General features: G+C 42.7%; 1 protein-coding gene and 1 long non-coding RNA gene across 5 annotated transcripts in view; one reads left to right on the top strand and one right to left on the bottom strand.

Annotated features, from left to right (window-relative positions):
* The window catches only part of PID1 (phosphotyrosine interaction domain containing 1), a 94065-nt gene that overhangs the window by 70356 nt on the left and 7484 nt on the right, over window positions 1–16225 (top strand). The gene's annotated exons all lie outside the window — the stretch shown is intronic.
* On the bottom strand, window positions 10724–14680 carry LOC118247226 (uncharacterized). Its single transcript, XR_004778313.2, has 3 exons — window positions 14505–14680; window positions 14001–14186; window positions 10724–11037 (listed from the first exon to the last, which is right to left on the bottom strand). It is a non-coding gene; the product is annotated as an uncharacterized LOC118247226 (long non-coding RNA).

Here is a 16225-nt window from a genome sequence, read left to right on the forward strand (position 1 = left end):
CCCTGAGATGCAGCTGTGGCACCTCACGTCTTAGGTGTACAGCTCGCCTGCTCTCAGCAAGCTGGGCTCTTTTTTTTTCCCCAAGTACTGAATAACATAGGATGCAGCTCCCTGCAGAAATTCACTGATCGGACCCTGTTTTTTTATGAGGACACAGGTATTTGGAAGGTATAAAGGTATTTGGAATATACTGCTTTTGATATCTTTGAGGGCCAAACAGTTGATGGCTTTGTGGCTGACTTGCTGCAAATGCTGACGTCTTTCAGGGCTCTGCTGGCATCTCCTCTCTGGGGGAAAGATGTGGTTTCAGCACACTGTCACCATTTATTTCTAACTTCTGCTTTATGAAAATGGTGCTACCAAGAGCCTCCTGCGCTCCAGAGCAGCTTTTTATGGTTCCTCATGCGCTGAACTTGTAGGGAACAGTGAGCTCCCAGATTTGTTACAGATAAAAATGTGTTTTAATCTTGTTCCTTTTTCTCTTTCTTCTGTCTTTTTGTTGTTGTTGTTCCAGCGATACATTTGTGCTGCCACAGTGCAGGCCCAGCTACAGTGTCTTTACCTTGTATCACCATAAATACTTCCAGCATCCCAGGCTGCAGCTGAGGGGGACAGGATAAACACAACCTTCAGAGTGCCCTGAGCCTCTGAGGTTTTTCTGCATGGGTCCAGGTCTCCCATGCAGCATCTTCTGGCTTTGCAGGCAGTTTCGTGTTCCTTTAGACTGGTGCCCCTGGATTAGTCGTGTCAGGGCAGGAGTCTTGTTTCCTAGTGTGGAGTGATGTAGGATGAGTTAATGTCTTATTGAATTAAGAACGAATCTTTCCCTGCCTTGTGTTGTATTTGACAGTTGTTTATGATCTGATACCAAGTTATTATAAGGTAGTATTGTTTAATCTCTTTAAACTGATGCGGGTGAGTTATTGAAGAAGGCTGAATATTCAGCTAATTTGATCTGATTAGGATTTATTCAGATAATATTTATCGTAAAAGTGCACTCTGATTAGATTTATTAAATGTTACTGTGAGCCATTTACCCTGGAGAGAAAACAAGAGGTAAAAGCGTTCTGGGAGGCTGGCCAGCAATTTGGAAAGTTCATAATAAAAATATGATTAATGGATGTTTGACATTGTTTGATATAATCTTATTTCTGTAGTTAAGGTTTTTCATCCAGGATACTCACGTCTGCTCTCCATTCACATATATTGTACTACCTGAGGGAAAAAGGAACAGTGCAGCTAACTCAGATGATTGTTAGGAAGGAAGTTCTCAAATTTTTTAGTGTTACTTGAGATTTTTGTATTCTCTTAAGATCTCTCAAAGATGTAGGTCATGTGTAAACTAATTTTCTCCATATTTTCCTTTACCATCTGCCTGCCCCATGGCACCTGTGCTGAACATTCATGCTGCTGCTGGTGGCTGCTGTTTTGTGAAGAAGCGGGTAGGAATACAGAAATCCCTGTTGCATCTCAGTTTCTCAGAGACAGCTGAGTAAGAGGAAGTTGAGGTTTTCTGATGGTACAGGGAGTGCTTTGCCCTTGAGACTGGCTGGATCAGAGTGATGCAAGGTCAGCTCTGGCTTGGACTTATGAGGTACTGCGAGCAAATAAATGGTAACATTCTTCCATGATAGCAGTGTACAAGTGGTGCCATAAGGAGATGTTCCCAGCTTTTCAAGCTGCTGGTGGCATGTTCCATCTCAGTTTCTGATTCCTTCCCTGTTTGCAATAGCTGTATCAGCTTCTGTGAATGAACTGGTTGTTTAGGTTGAGATAAAGAAATAAATACGAGCCCCTCAGAGCTACCAGATCCCAAGTTAGCCCCTGGTGAAGGTGCATTACAGGTCAATCTCTGTGCTTGGTGCACAAGAGGATGTGATTGTTACAGCTTATTACAGCTATGGATCTCCTTTTTTACCTGAGGTGAGAGATTCAGCCTCTAGAGTTGGAGGTCCCCTGGTTCACCAAGGAAGTGTTGGCCGTCACCAATATCCCATGGACAGAGTTCATATGAGGAAGAAAAATGTTTTTATGTTGTCATAGGCTGTCATATAAGCAACTGCAGAATGATTATTTCCAAATCCAGTGTGTCCCAAACTGTAGACTCAACAAGACTACTTTGGTGGGTTGCATATCCACTCAGCTGGCTTTAGATAGATGTCTGCTGCCACAGAGTGCTGTATTTGGCCACCGAGTGGCACTCCAGACCCAGCAATCTAACAGGGGACGGGCATATATCTGTAACCAGGTTGCAAGGATCTAAAATACAACTAGTCACAAGTGTGTAGACAGCATTGAATCAAATGGAATTGCTGAAGGTTAAATTACTATCTTCAGAAATGTACTATAGTATCCGATTTGACATTTCTTTATCCCAGTACAATATAAATATCAAACACGATTAGCTGTCAGGGAGCAACAAAAATGAGCCATCATTTTTCCAAACATTTCCCTCCAGAAATATAGTAGGAGGAATTATGAGGGGAAAAAAGAAAACAAAAACTTGGTTGCTGAAGGTGGATCAAAGTTTCAAAATACCCATTGAAAATAGTCTTTGTTTTGTTTGCTAGAATGTTTGTTTCCTGGAAGGTGCCGTGGCATTGATGTTAGAGGCAGATGTTCAAGCTGCTGCATCTGTTGCTAGATACAACCTGTTGCTCTTTGGGCAGTGCTAGTTTTTTCATCCAGCCTTAGTGTTGCTTCCAAGTTTTGTTTTGATGCTTTGAGGTTGCGTTGTGCTTACAGAACCAAACCTCCCAGTAGCTTGCCTATTTTTTTTTTAATCAAGAAAAGATCAAATAAAGCATCACATTTAATTGACCTTGTTGGCAAAGTTAATTGTGAGCAACTAGCTGTAATCCATAGCTTTAAATTAAGATATTATAGGTCAAGCAAAGCTCTGGTGTGAATCAAATTTGAGTTACATGACCATATTCCAATTTAGGGTGTGCTGGAATTTAGGCAATGCAATATTTAAAACATTATTCAGTGCCATAACAAGTCATCCATCATACTTTGTGGATCTAGAATTGTTTATAACTGCTTTTATTACAGTGAACAGTTTCTAGCTTATAGTATAATTACTATTCAGACTGTGTGACATCAATCTAATTCTCTTTTGTGAGATTAGTGGGTAACTCCAGTTTACTGGTGTACATGTGTAACTGTGAAGGCAGCTGTTGGAAGAGAACTTTAGCAGTATTTCAGAATAAACGCACCTGGTAGAGCTCTAGTTCCTAATGAAGATGGGATATCTCATCAGATAAGAAATAATTATCGTTCTGCCTCGAGTCAATCTGTCACAGAGCACTGTTAAGTTTAATGACTATTTTCACAAAAGAGGGAAAAGTTGGTCCTATCCACTGCAGGTTGGTTCCTTGTTTCAGATCATGCCTGGTGGTAATCACATAGCCCTGGCTGGGGTAAATGATTGTAGCTTCACTGACGTCTGTGTGTCTTTCTGATTTACACTGGGCACAGATGATACCCAGCATTCTCCAAACAGCCCTTTAAATGTCAGCATCCTGTGGTGGGAGGCCATATCAGACCAGGATTGAAATTTCAGAATTTTAAAACGCTGCCTTTTAGCTTTTAACTGCAAATGCCAATCAAATGTGATATTTTTCAGAGATCCTTTTTTCAAATTACGTAACTTCATCTCATAAATGTCTGTGCAGTGAATATGGGTACCCATGTGGGATGTCTTTTTGTGACATTAAGTGCTCTAGAGATCAGTATGCAGATGCTTCAAGGACAAAATCTATGTATGCTTTCTGGTTTGTACTCAACTTGCAAAGAAGGCTGTTACTTTCTAGGCTTTTGCTTAATTGAGATAAAATTAAACATTATTGGCTGAAGTTATAATATTTTTGTATAGCATTTGTATTGCATTATGAGTGGCATCCTTAATGACTGATAATTGCAATCATTTTGGAAGTGTGATGTTTCTTTTTTATGGTCATAGAACTATAAACAGGTTTAATAGCAGTGTAACAGAAATAGTTTATCCTTTAAAGGCCTAAAATGAGAAGTCATTCTTCATTTTTATCTTAACAAGTAAGTAGAACACTTTTTCTATTTTCCTCCTAAGTAGCAGTGACCTGTCATAGGCAAATGTTTGTCTCATGACTTTCCGTTCTTGAACCTTGAAAGAGGTATTTAGGAAGTTAAGCCAAACATTTTTTTACTGCATTCATGTAACCCGGTGTACTACCCCACTTCTTTATCATACAGGTTTCCATTGGTAATGTCAGATAGTTACGCGACAGAAATAAACGTCTACATTTTAGCATATACTAAAGTTTTAGCATTTAGCATATGATGGCCATAAAATGCTGAGTATGTAGATACCTTGACCACTCACTCAGAATTTGTTTAAAAAGGGAAAAAAGGAAGAAGTAAGAAGGTCTGACTGCTCAGCCCTGACCTGGTAGAAGTGCTCAGAGCCCAGCAGCACCTCTGAAGGAGTGGGTGCTGCTCCGGTGTGGCCAGCTGGAGCGGAGCTCTGCTGGCTGGAGCTGGGAGATGGGGCACCAACGCATGAACCCCATCTCTTGCTCTCAAGGTGAGCACCCTGCTCACTGCCGGGGAGACCAGTTGGGTACAGGGCCACTCTTATTCCAGTGTGCTTAGGGTGAAGATGCCGCAGCATAGGGTGCTAGAGAGGGTGTGGGTGGTCAGGCTGGATTCCCACTGCTGCGTCTGCCCAGGGCAGCACTCCCCACCTGTGCCGTCCTCCCCAGCAGACAGCCCATTTTGGTAGGAATGCTTTGCAGGGTATGTTTAGAAACAGAGGAGGAGGTTATGCTCGTGCTACAGCTGTGCTGATGCTATGGTGATGACAAGCTCTTTATCTGATCTTCTGGGATTTCCAGGCTTTGTCAGTGGCTCCATTTTAGTATATTATGTCCTTTTGGAATTCTTCTCGTCCGCTGTCAGCTTAAAGAGATCACGCATACCTTGCACAATATCTTTTCTGCACTTTACTCACTAATCTGACTCATCCAAGCAAATGTGTCATCTCTGTATGACCACAAGATTTCCTTCCTGATAGGTTTGATCACGCCAGAAGACTTTGTAAGCCAGCAGAATGGGCTTTTGATCCTTTTCTGTTTTAGTTTTGGTGCAACACAGCTGTTACAATGGTGCCTCGGCTACGTTAGGGACAAGCAGAGTTATTTATCTTGGCTCCTGGTTCTCATTCACCATATGGCACCACGGCTTCACTCTCATCTGTTATGAGAAGCTTCAGTAGTCCCACATTTCCCTATGTGACACTGATGTACTACTGAATCACAGAATCATCTAGGTTGGAAGAGACCTCCAAGATCACCCAGTCCAACCTCTGACCTAACACTAACAAGTCCTCCACTAAACCATATCACTAAGCTCAACATCTAAACGTCTTTTAAAGACCTCCAGGGATGGTGACTCAACCACTTCCCTGGGCAGCCCATTCCAATGCCTAACAACCCTTTCGGTAAAGAAGTTCATCCTAATATCCAACGTAAACCTCCCCTGGTGCAACTTTCGCCCATTCCCCCTCGTCCTGTCACCAGCCACGTGGGAGAATAGACCAGCCCCCACCTCTCTACAGCCTCCATTAAGGTACCTGTAGAGAGCGATAAGGTCGCCCCTGAGCCTCCTCTTCTCCAGGCTGAACAACCCCAGCTCCCTAATCCCGATGTATCAGGCAGCTAATTTTATGTACAGATTTCCACACTGAAAACAGTTTAGGAAGTCTTTCGTATTTTCTTGTCAGATCTCTGTGAGGTTTCTGGATTTGTGTATCAGTTCAAGCCCTTTAATGCAAGTAGGCATGGAACGTGTGACTGAAGAAGAGGTGAAGGAACAGACACCAAAAAGGCATTAAAAACAAGGGGATTGTGCCAAATGACAGATGTCATTGCACAAGAGGCTGGGCTGGCCACCATGTTTCCGCTTTCTGTGCTGGAGGTTAAGGTTGTGTTTGTTTCTTTCACTTCACAAATGCGGGTGACCCTGTGAAGAGCAGGTCAAACCCCAGGCAACCTTCCTCTTAGGCAATGGCTTGGACTAACTCAGGGGCAGCAGAAATACTGTAGATAGTCGTCTGTCTGACAACATAGTATTCGTGCCATGAACCAGAGCCAGGGCTTTGCAGTTGCTTCACGCTGTTTTAGTGGCCAGTTTATCTTGGTTATGACAGATCAAACAAGGCCATATCATAGGACTCATAAAGTTTTGGGAAAAGTATGAATAATGCTGTTGCCAAGGAGAGGAGCATTTGTTTTTCCTCTGTGGTGTTAGCTTGCAGGATTGACTTTGACTGTTAATAGGGCCTCCAGTTCTGCCCTCAGTTTTCTCCCTGTCGGGGTATCTCGACCAGCTTTTTTGCCTTTTCTTGTTCAGGAATGTCAAAATCGCATTTTATTTCAGCTGTTGCTCTTCTTCATGAAGTCGCTATGAGGAGAGTGGGAACTCTGAAGAGCATTGCTGTGCTCTCTGCTGCCAAAACACAAAATAAATCCACATGGGCTGATACTGAGGACTGGAAAATATTTTTGTAGGTAATTTAATTAATTTTAGGTAATTTTTGCTCCATGACCTTGGTGAGTTCCTGATGTCTGTTGCTTTGCTATCAAAGAGTTGGACACCAGTATATCTTTTTATTAAAAAAAAAAAAGGCCCCAAGTTGAATGGGGCTTTGGGCAACTTGTTCTGATGGAAGGTGTCGCTGCCATGGCAGGGGTGTTGGAACTAGGTGGTCTTTAAGGTCCCTTCCAATACAAACCATTCTGTGACATACATATATATATATATATATATAAACACGCACACACACATATATATATATACCCACACACAGTCATTTCTTAGTAACTTCAAGCTGATATCTGTTGGAAAAAAGATCAGCAATAGCTCCTCTTAATCAGGAATTCAGTGGATCTTCAGAATAGGAGGTGTTTGTTTTTTCCAGCAGTGCTATGTATGTGACGATGTCCTTCAGGTGTAGTTAGGATTTTCTTCATGTGAGCATCATCTGCTGAGAACTTTATAAGAAGCGGAAGAAACTTGGATTAGGAGAGTATGTGCTCAGTAACAGGTTACAGAGTGATCAAGGAGAGTGATTGTACACTTAAGCTAACTCAGTCTTCCCTGAGTGTTATGAAGGCTGCTGTGTATGGCTTTATCCATCTGTGTGGAAGGATTTGCGTTCCTCTGCTGTTGAATCTTAGAGAATTCTTCAAAGCCTAAGATAATGATTATGCCAGCTGACAAGTCCTGAGCTTTATGTCCTTTTCCACACTTGTAGGAAACCCTTGGATACAACTTTCTGTTCTGTTGTTTTGTGTGTGATGTGCATTGTGTGTGTTTACTTTTTTCCATTTCAAAAAAAGTATCTACATGTAGTAGCTTGGTTACTGGGATTGGGGAAGAATACAAGCAAGATTAAACTCGTCTTTTGCCATTGCATCTTCAATTTAATAAGTTTAAATACAAGATCTTGTTTATACCTGATTTTGCATTGTGTAAGTCTGATTGTCAGTTGGAAAGTGTGAAGGACATCGTCTCCTTTGCCTAAAGTGTAAAATGAAAAGTCCATTTGCCTTTTATAAAGAAGCTCTCTAGAACAGTTTGCTGCACATCAAAGAGAAATGTTTGGTTTCCTGATTTCTTCCAGGCAGTTTGTAACACAAGTCCAAACCCAATCTGTAAGTAGTAGCCAAAATGATTTTTGCCTTAACTTCTCGCTTGCTAAATCTAATCATGCTAGTTATGTATTTTTTCCTAAGTACAGCAGCCTTATATAATAGAGAGTAGATTTCACTTTGGCGTGTGGTACTGTGCCGTCATCCTCTTGGACCACCTCCAGGAGAGCACAGGTGGCAGTTCTGTGGGGATCTCACAGCTTCTCTGTTTTTATTAGTCTTTTCTGGCTGGTATCCTCTACGGTAATGACCCACCCGTGAGATGTACTTCCTTTGGACCACTTCATGGAATTTCTTCTGTTCACCTTCTAGAATTTCTTCCCAATATCTTAAATTAAAAATGTCTGGGTAAACCATTCAATGTTCATTCTAATCATCAATTTATGATCAGATTATCTCCGTTTGAGGTGCTATAAGAAGCCTAGAGGTATTCTTATGGATCATTCAGGGACTTCCACAGACTATCATGTGTCCTCAGGTTTGCTGTCCACCTTGGGAACAGCAGCATCTTCAGCAAGAGCTTTTTCGGGGTCCTGTCATGCCTCTTTCCCTGTTCTACATTTCCACTCTTCCCACTTGCTGTGGTTTTCATGGCTTCCACACTCTGTGTCTTAACTCTGTCCTGAGCAAATGCTGCTCACACCTATTTCCATCAGGCAGCCTGTGCAGCAGTGTGGCACTTGCCCACTGCCAGCCCTGCTTTCCTGGGCAGGAAGGAAGGAAGTAGAGTGAGTGGAAGGGAGGAAAGAAGTCAGATGCAAGAAAGCAGTGAAGTTACCTTGCTTCATGACTGCCTCTCCTTTGCATTTGCTAATTCCTGGGTGATTATAATAACCAAGACCTGCTCTGCAAAGTGAGTGGGAGAGTAGCAGACGTACTGGTGTCAAGGCAGTACTGCCATATGTTGTTAGCAGGCACTGCTCCTAATGATGCTGTACTGGGAATGACACACAGTATCCTGAGCACTGCTATCATTTTAAACCTCTGTGTCTCTTTTTTTTTGCAAGGGTAGTACTCTGAGCATAGCTGCTAGAGCCAAATTTCCATTTGGTTAATTATACTGCTCCCTCATAAACTGCCCTTGCAGTTTCTCTTGGTAATACTATTCATCATCTCCTCTTCTAAACTCTGGAGCTGGTGTATTCTGGGACATTAAGCAGCAGCTGCTCTTTATATTTAGATGATATAGCTTGCTAAATGCTTCTTTGAGATAAAGGTGTTATAAATAATTCAATGGAATTATTTTGTAGTATGTGCATGTTTATCATATCCTGTTAGAATAGTGTAGTGCCACTTTGTGTATGCACATAGGCAGTTGTTGCTGTGCTAAGCTAAGCAATTTCTTGGGTCTGAGAAACCTAAGGCTGTGACAGGCATTACAATATGGTGCATTAATGCCACTTCTTGCTGTTAACGAGTTCATCCACCAAAGGGCCACGTCCCAGTTCAGTGGTGCACGCTGCTTGATCTTGCTGCCTGTACACTGCCATGGCAGGGCTGTGTTGTTCTTGCTGTGGCCACGTTTTAAATGTGGAGATTTTTATAATCTCTTTAGTACTTTTGTGAGAAGGGAAATGCAGTTGTTTTGTGTCTACATTCTTTAATTAAAATCTTATCTTGCTAATGACAAAACAAGAAGACAAATTAGAGTCTATACTGTCTGCTGTGTGTCTTGGTTTTTCAGGTAGGGACTAACTTGTATCTCAGCTTTTTCTCCTTGGGAAAGAAAGGTGAACAAGATTCTCCAAAGAAGCATCATGTGCTGGCTACCCTTGCCTGCAGTGATAAACACTTTTTCTTCTCTCTCTTTTCTTTAAAATTATTAGTATTTTTTTGTGTGTGAGTTTCTTATAGAAGCAGGAATTTTCTTGTAAATAAAATCCCCCCACAAGAACAGCTAGGTTGGTCTGTTCAGATTTGATTTTTGCATACGTGATTTGAACTTTAATGCTGTTCTTGGCTTTGCCCTGTCATTAAAGAATCTTCTACCTGATTTCAGCCCAACAAGAGATATTGGCTTGTTTTGAAGAGGCAGCAGAGGAGAGGAGTAGAAAGATAGAGACAGATGATAGGGGACAAATAGTATAGTGTGTGCTTTTACTGTAAATACCTAGATGTTCAGCATACAGTAAATTCAGTGTTACTCAGAATGCTGTTTTCTGTCTATTATGCTGTCTCTCATAAGTTCATGCATAATTAAAACTAAAATATATGTTGTTTTCTATTTAAAAGAATTTAACCAAAGTAATAACAGCTTTGGCAGGAAAACAGACTGTTAGGAGAGATGTATTGAGGACTACAGTCCTGTGGCTGGAAGTACACTTGTGTATCATAACAGAATTGCATCAGGCTCCCTGAAAGCTGGGATGCTTTGACTTTGCTCACTTAAGCTTAGGTGGGGAAAGCTACAAAATTTTAGAAGATGAGTAATCCTCATATTTTTAATGCAAACTCCCATCTCTTTTGCCAAATTTCTATCTGTATTTCTAGATATTGAAAGAGGGGTCGGTTTCTCTTAGCGCATTTGACACATGTTGCTGTCTGCTTTGTTGAAAATCTCTCTGTCAGTATCTCAAAACAAATGGAGAGCACTCTAACCCCATGGGCTTTATTGAAGTGCCTTGAAAAATTTGGTTCCTGCTGTGTGGGGAAGAAAAACCTTCCCCTGTGGGCTGTTTATTCCAATCTTGGCCATTGCTTTGTCAGTTCAGGCCCTGCTGCTTTGTTCTTCCCCATCTGTCTGATACCACGGAAAGCATTATGCATTATGCACTGGTTGGACTCTTACTTCGGTATGGTGAAGAACAATTAAGCTCTTAAAAAGATATGTCTATTCTATTAAATATTTTCAAAAAATATATGGAAAATTGTCAGTGTATGTTGAAGATAAACTGCTGAAGTTAAGCATTTATTAGGGAGCTGTAAAACACCTTGTTGATGGAAAGCATTGAATTAATTGTTTATCTGGAAAGCAATCATCAGACTTCTGAGATTTTTACAGGACAAATATTGCGGTCATAGCTAGCAATGTTAATTCACTTTTGGGTGGTGAGACCTCACTGAGTTTACCATGCTGCAGAATTGCCTGTGCTTCATAGGAGGGATGCATTTTGCTTAGAGACAGCATCACAGACAGCCTGTAACACTCGTTGCTTTAGGAATTTGTCTTTTGTTGTCATGCCGAAGAGTGATTTCAGAGTAGTGTTGCTTTATCCAGTGCTGATCCTCTCATCCCTGCTTAGGCCAAGCAGCAACTGGAGCGAAGGTGCCTGAGCTTCAGTGGCAGGGCACCCGCTGGGCTCCCTGCTGCCCACAGCTTTGCTGCGTAGTCCCAGCGACTGTCAGGCTGCCAAGAGGAAGATAAAAAATGGGAATGAGTGGAGCTGCTGCTGTATTTCTTTTACCCTAACTTCTCCTAAAGCAATGTGAGATATAGAGAACAGATGAGTGTGATGCTCAGTGGTCGTTCTGAATCAGTATTGATCCTACCATTGTGTTTTGGCACTGTATCTTTATATCCCTTCTTTCTTACTCTTCATACAAACACAGAGATCCTCTGCAAATACAAATTAGAGCAATCTTTTTTTTTTAAATCCAGATAGCAGTTTTGTTTGGCTGAGAACTGCAAGATATGGGCCCCTATATAATGTTATTGATTATTGTATTTTTAACTCCAGGTATTTATTGTTGCGTGAGGACAGTAAGCATCAAGAAAAACGGTGAAAGTCTTATTCATTTTCATCAGAAGTAGTTTCTTTTTTTCCTTAGATCCCTAAAATTTGCACCAGGTTGTACTCTGTCAAAATGAGCAGCAGCAAGGTTATTTACTGTAGATTTTGTCACTAAATCTTTGCAAAGTCAACTTCTGGGCCAGTGGAAACCATGAAAATGAGTTTTCTGCCCTTCGTAAAAGCAATGACCTCTGTAATACCAAAGAGATGAACCATGAGAATGAAGGGAGCTCTTAGGACTTCGCTGTACAACTGGTGTGAATAGCGATTGGTCTGACCTGCAGCCTTCCGAATTACGCTGCGGGAAAGCTGCTATAACGGATATCTAAATTGCAGCAGTGATAACTAAAGCTGCCCCCAGAGAAAAGGACCTTTGCCCTTCTCCCCTTCTCTCCTTCAGAGAGTCTTCCACTTTGGAGTGCTGCCTTCTAGCCTCTCCAAACCATGGCTTCATCTTCCTTTCATCTTGGCTGAAATGGGTACCAGAGAAGTCTCCACTTCTTGGTTTTTGCTCCAGGCAGTTCTGGGCAGTGCTTTCTGGCTGCTGTGTAGGTTTACACGGCCTTAGAGCTGAAATATATGCCAAGAGGGTGGGCTGGGGGTAATACAGCTTTTCTGGGGGAGGCATACAGGTGATGTTGGGATTAAATTAGCCAGATGGAAGGGAGGCTCCTGTTTCAAGTGGCTGTAAAAGATGTTGTGTTGCCTGGAGGAGATGAACCTCTCCGGTGCCCAGGTACCCTGCATCAGTGCCCTGCATCACTGCTCTGGGTGCTCATGCGGGGCTGAGAATCACTTTTGGCTATTTCTGTGCTGGCTGGAAAAAGATTACCCATCCTAGCCAAATGGAAAGTGACTGTTGAAGGCACAGGCCAACACTAAATCCATTGTGAAAACAGGACTTAGGAGGCACTGTAAACCATGGCTTTTGCAATGAGTTAGTATCTGTATGGCATCATCATCTTCTAGCCTTATACCTACTCTATGGGACGTGTTTGTTTTTAAAAAAATCTTTTGTTTAGTCTGCTAACATACTGTTGCGTGATTGAGTGGGAAACTTCTGGTTGAATGGTAAAATGGTGTCATGAACCTTAGAGGCAGCGATGAATTCTTGCCGCCTGTACAGAGCCTGGTTTGCTATGCCCCCAATCTACAATTTGATAAAACAAACATACATCTGATTGATCATTCATATTTTTATCTAAGGACTCATTTAGCAATAAAAAGAGTTGTTCAACTATATTTTCTTTTTAATAATGTATTTAGTGCCTTTTACTATGTTGAAATACGCAAGGTCTGTTCCTCTTTGCTGCAGTGTAGGAGTTGCAGCCCAGTTGTAGGCAGAGTATTTCTGCTTCTGCAGCCTTGGAATAAGACTTTTCCTGGATATGCTATAAATTGTGAGAGCTGGAAAAAAATCTCTAAGGGTTTTGCTAAGTCATGCAACTCATTTCACATAGTGATGCATGAAGGAGATGTAAAACTAATGATTGAGTACCTTAACAGGAGACTTTGCAGATGTGGGTATAGTTACATTTATATGGGGGGTGATATTTCTGTGGTCTGCCTTTCTCTTTGGGGAATGCATTTCATTTGCAGTATGTGGAGGATAGCGGAAGGAATAAGTGCTGCCATTTCTGGGACTCTCTCATGTCTTTGTGGTTTGTTTCGTAATTACTGTTTTTTTTTTTTTTGTTTTTTGTTTTTTTTAATTTTACTGCTCTTACAGCACCCAGTGGGGGGAAGAGCTGAAATGGTTTAGTTTACTGCTTTTTAAGTTTTTATCCCTGTTCCTCATGTAATGTAGGCCTAATGTTTCTTGTTTCTTGAAATACAAAAATAATTTATAGTCATCTTCAGCCATCACTGATGTTGGATTCTTTCCCTTTGGCTCTTAATTTCAGGTGTTGTCAAGCTGTGCCAGGAAGCAAGTGAAGTTGAGATATTTGGTCTCCAGAACTCAATATCTTAGTAACACAGGCTTTGTTCATTTTTATTACTTGGCATCTTCTTTTGAAAGGAAGAACTAAAGGGAAATACAAGGATCTCATGGGGAATGCTCAAAGAAAGGAACCCTTGGGACAAATCTCTTAACCATAAAAGAGCCTGAAAAACATGCACTCTGCATGGCTTTCTGGGAGTACGTCAGTGTCCAAAGTGCTGGACAGTATATAAAGTACACGTCTCGGTGGAAACAGTGGCCCATGTTATACAGCCATTCCTGCACTCACCCTTTGCATGCTCCATTAAGTACAATTGGAGAAGTTTTTGTAGGACTGGTGCCAAAATGAGCTTTCTGTGGGTTGGAAAGGAAGGGGAACAAAATAAACGCAACCAGCCCATTCCCCCCCTCCACCCATGTGCTCCTTTTCTCCGTCTGTTACGAGACAGCAGCTGTGAGGAACCTGGGGCCGAAAAGCTTTCTTGAGCATGATGAGTTACTTAATCAGATTTCCATGCTCAGTTTCAACCTGATGTAAATGTCATAAAGGAATTGTAGGAAAAAAATAATGTAATTTGAGCATGAAAGTAAAGATAGATGTCTGTTTGGGGGGAGATCACGCTCATACACACTTACGCCACTTTCTCCTGGCAGAAGGATCTTCTCAAAGTGAAGGTTTTGAGATGGTAGAGGAGAAGTTTCGAAAGGATTTTGTCTGAAGGGAAGTCTAAATAATTACAAGTAGTAACTGGAGTATGAGCTGGTTTTCTTCTCACTTCCCTGGCTGCCTCCCCATCTCCTCTCCTCGCCTTGGGAAGCCTCCTGAAAGACAGCAAGAAATGGCTTAGGGGTATCCAGGAAAGCATTTCAACCCAATGGTTACTGGGTATAGAGAAATGAAATTATTTGAGGCAAAGAAATGAGACGGAAGAGGAAAATGATCTAAATAGCAAGATAAAGAAAATATTTAGGAATATAAGTAATCATCAGCTTGTACAGTAGGGTGTCCAGCAGCCCTGCTGAGGTTGCGTATGATCTTTGTTCATTCAGTTATGTCTTGCTTCGCAACCTTTTTAAATCGCTGTTAGAACTAATGTGATTCCTTGGGTTTTAAATAGCGCAGCGTAAATCTTCACTCACATCAGGACCCAAGTGTCTCTGAGTACAAGCTAATTTCAGTTTGCCAGTTCCACTTGATTTCTTTTCAGACTCATCCCCGCAAGCCAAACCACAGAAAGAGTTTCTTGTCCAGTGAAAAATTAAATGCAAAAGAATATCCCTTTGTTGTTAATGGGAGGCTGTGAGGAGTGGTGCTGTGAGGGATGAAAAGCTGGCTCTGCCTGAGGTTGACTTTGGGCTTGGTTAACTGGGCTTTGCTAGTAAGACAGAGCCTCCTGGTTGCTGGATGCAAGTTGCTCTTAGGTCTAACTGAGGACAGTAGTTTAATACCCTGGGTAGTTTATAAAGAAGCTTGTTGAGCAGCAGCCTGATGTAATACAAGGTGAAAAGCTCAGACCGCTGCATTTCTTAGGGTTGAGTTTCCAAACGAGAGCTCTGCTTGCTGCCTTATTTATCCTGTACTGGCTGTTTGGCTTGTGGAACCAGTGGGCTTTTTCTTGTTTGCTTTTATTCCCAGTGTCTACCAATTAAGCTGCAAAGAGTAAATCTTTTCTTTTCCAGCACATTTATTTACCAAATATTAAACTTGCCAAACATCAGTGTTTCCCCCCTCGTCCCATGCCGTGGCAGCTGGCTAGGCGGGAAGGAGGGCTGTGCTCAGCCCCGGCGGAGCTCAGTGTCCCCTGCTGCCCTCCCAAAGTGCCAACAGCGGGAGGCCTGGCCACCAGCCCTATGCCTGCTGATGCTCCCTGCTTTTTCTGCAGCTGTGCATCGGGTCGTCGGCATGAATCAGATGTTAACGAGGGGTGTTTTTTTCCCTCCCTCCTAAACTGGAGGGCAGCCGTCAGACTCGATGGTTATTTTCTGTTAGACAGTTGCCCAGCTCAGACTGTTCTCCCTCTGAATTGCTTCTCCAAAATAAAACACTTCTTTACACATTTCTGCAAGCTGCATTACTGCACTCACTGAGTATTTCTGTGTGCAGAGGAGCCCAGCAGTTCCCACAAAGCCCCCGTGTGTGTGCTGCGAAGGCTTTGGCTGGATGGCCTCAGTGTGGGCAAAGCAGCCCTGACAGGCGGAGGGAAACTGTGCGGCCTTTTTTCTCTCTTCTTAACCGAGTTAGTTTGTTGGGTCTTGAGCAAACGTTGCTTGAACGCAATTCACAATATTTGCTTAGTGACCCAGTGGAATGTCTGGGATATTTTTGTTTTTCCTCCAGAGCCAAAAGTGCTCCTTGGCTCTGCCTCCCAGCGCCGCTGGCCTACAGGCGAGGAGGGCCGGGCTAGGCCGGGCTGGGCTGCGGGCAGCCGGCTGGCAGGGAGTGCTCCTGCGCGGGGCTGGCTGTGGGAGGGGAAGGTGCTGTAAACGGCACTGCAGCTGGATCTGCTTTTATTGAAATAAATGTACCAGGAAGCCTGCTGCAGGCCTGCTTGCATCCTAGCTCTGCTGGGGATGAAAAATCCCACGTCAGAGCTCAGAGCCATGCAAACCCCAGTGAACCCTGGGACTTCCTGGCTGGGGAGCAGGAGAAGTTGTGCGTGCTCCCATTGCAGTGATACCTGTGTCCTGGCTGGCTTTCTGACTGCTGCACTGTGTCCCCATGCCCTGCGGTGCTGACAGATTTCCCAGATGGTCCTGCCAGGCTGCCCAGGGTTGTGTGCTCAGGGATGGCAGGGTGGCATCCTGCATGAAGGGGAGGTGTGCAGGTGGCAGTGGCTGTGGTGATATGTGCCCTTTTTATT

This window comes from Cygnus atratus, chromosome 9, assembly GCF_013377495.2.
Source record: "Cygnus atratus isolate AKBS03 ecotype Queensland, Australia chromosome 9, CAtr_DNAZoo_HiC_assembly, whole genome shotgun sequence".
Taxonomy (NCBI): domain Eukaryota; kingdom Metazoa; phylum Chordata; class Aves; order Anseriformes; family Anatidae; genus Cygnus; species Cygnus atratus.